At 45.5% G+C, this 2712-nt stretch overlaps 1 pseudogene; it reads left to right on the top strand.

The window, feature by feature from the left end:
• The first annotated feature begins 760 nt into the window (after window positions 1-760).
• Window positions 761-2396, top strand: LOC103229199 (T-complex protein 1 subunit eta pseudogene; annotated as a pseudogene).
• The last annotated feature ends 316 nt before the right edge of the window (window positions 2397-2712 follow it).

Consider the following 2712-nt stretch of genomic DNA (forward strand, 5'->3'; position numbering starts at 1 on the left):
GTGAGCCATCGCGCCTGACGGAGTAGTATGATTTTATAATGTGAATAACAAGAACACTTTTCTTAAAGCATAACCTCAAGGCTGTACCATAAAGGAAAAGCAAGTCCATATTAAAGCCCTACTTTCTCTACTGAATTTTATTGCACTTTATTTGTGCTTCACAGATACAGTATTTTTCACAAATTGAAAGTTTGTGGCAACCTTGTGTCAAGTAAGTTCATATTTCCAATAACACATGCTCATTTTGTGTCTCTACGTACATATTGGTAATTCTTGCAATACTTCAAACTGTGTCATTATTATTATATCTGTTACGGTGATCTGTGATCACTGATCTTTGATGTTACTATTATAACTGTTTTTGAGGCACCACAAATTGTGCCAAAATAAGATGTAAAACTTAATCAGTAAATGTTATGTGTGTTCTGACTGCTCCACTGACTGGTCATTTCCTGGTCTCAGTCCCTCTCCTTGGGCCTCCCTATTCCCTGAGACACAACAATATTGAAATCAGGTTAATTAATAATCCTAGAGAAAGGAATAGTCACACAACTCTCACATGAAATCAAAAGCTAGAAATGATTAAGCTTAGTGAGGAAGGCATGTCAAAAGCTGACATAAGCCAAAAGCTAACCCTCCTGTGCCAAAATTAGCCAACTTGTAAATGCAGAGGAAAAGTTACTGAATAAAATTAAAAGTGCTACTCCAGTGAACACAAGAATATGAAAGTCAAACAGCCAGGTGGCCGGATCTTGAAGAGGGGAGAGTGGCGGGCTGCTGAATAAGCTTCCAAAATGATGCCCACACCAGTTATCCTATTGAAAGAGGGGACTGATAGCTTCCAAGGCATCCCCCAGCTTGTAAGTAACATCAGTGCCTGCCAGGTGATTGCTGAAGCTGTAAGAACCACCCTGGGTCCCCGTGGCATGGACAAGCTTACTGTAGATTGCAGAGGCAAAGCAACAATTTCTAATGATGGGGCCACAATTCTGAAACTTCTTCATGTTGTCCATCCTGCAGCAAAGACTTTGGTAGACATTGCCAAATCCTAATCATCATTCAAGCTTTCCGCACAGTCACCCAGCTGGCAGTTAACAAGATCAAAGACATTGCTGTGACTGTGAAGAAGGCAGATAAAGTGGAGCAGAGGAAGCTGCTGGAAAAGTGTGCCATGACTGCTCTGAGCTCCAAGCTGATCTCCCAGCAGAAAGCTTTCTTTGTTAAGATGGTGGTGGATACAGTGATGATGCTCGATGATTTGCTGCAGCTTAAAATGATTGGAATCAAGAAGGTACAGGGTGGAGCCCTCGAGGATTCTCAGCCGGTAGCTAGTGTTGCATTCAAGAAGACTTTCTCTTACGCTGGGTTTGAAATGCAACCCAAAAAGTACCACAATCCCAAGATCGCCGTTTTGAATGTCGAGCTCAAGTTGAAAGCTGAGAAAGACCATGCGGAGATAAGAGTCCACACAGTTGAGGATTATCAGGCAATTGTTGATGCTGAGTGGAACATTCTCTATGACAAGTTAGAGAAGATCCATCATTCTGGAGCCAAAGTTGTCTTGTCCAAACTCCCCACTGGGGATGTGGTCACCCAGTACTTTGCTGACAGGGACATGTTCTGTGCTGGCCGAGTACCTGAGGAGGATCTGAAGAGGACAATGATGGCCTGTGGAGGCTCAATCCAGACTAGTGTGAATACTCTGTCAGCAGATGTGCTGGGTCGATGCCAGGTGTTTGAAGAGACCCAGATTGGAGGCGAGAGGTACAATTTTTTTACTGGCTGCCCCAAGGCCAAGACATGCACCTTCATCCTCCGTGATGGTGCCCAGTAGTTTATGGAGGAGACAGAGCGGTCCCTGCATGATGCCATCACGATCGTCAGGCGGACTATCAAGAATGATTCAGTGGTGGCTGGTGGCGGGGCCATTGAGATGGAGCTCTCCGAGTACCTGAGGGATTACTCAAGGACTGTTCCAGGAAAACAGCAGCTGTTGATTGGGGCGTATGCCAAGGCCTTGGAGATTATCCCACGCCAGCTGTGTGACAATGCTGGCTTTGATGCCACAAACATTCTCAACAAGCTGCGGGCTCGGCATGCCCAGGGGGGCACATGGTATGGGGTGGACATCAACAACGAGGACATTGCTGACAACTTTGAAGCCTTCGTGTGGGAGCCAGCTATGGTGCGGATCAATGCGCTCAGAGCAGCCTCTGAGGCTGCATGCCTGATCCTGTCTGTAGATGAAACCATCAAGAACCCCCGCTCGACTGTGGATGCTCCCCCAGCAGCAGGCTGCAGCCGTGGTCATGGCCGCCCGCACTGAGAGGCACCCCACCTATCACATGACTGGCTGACTGCTGGGTGCACCTACTCTCCTTGGGTTGGTTACTTCATTTTACAAGGAAGGGGTAGCAGTTGGCCCACTCTCTTCTCACTGGAGGCTATTTAAATAAAATGTAAGACTTTGGAAAAAAAAAAAAAAAAAAAGAAAGTCAAACAGCCTACTGCTGATATGGAGAGAGAAAGTTTTATTGGTTTGAGTAGAAGATCAAATCAGCTACAACATTCCCTTAACCCAAAGCCTAATCCAGAGAAAGGCCCTAACTCTCTTCAATACTATGAAGGGTGAGTGAGATGAGGAAGCTGCAGAAGAAAAGTTGGAAGCTAGCAGAGGTTGGTTCATGAGTTTAATAAAAGCTATCTTTGTAA

This window comes from Chlorocebus sabaeus, chromosome 24 (assembly GCF_047675955.1).
Source record: "Chlorocebus sabaeus isolate Y175 chromosome 24, mChlSab1.0.hap1, whole genome shotgun sequence".
NCBI classification, from domain to species: Eukaryota; Metazoa; Chordata; class Mammalia; order Primates; family Cercopithecidae; genus Chlorocebus; species Chlorocebus sabaeus.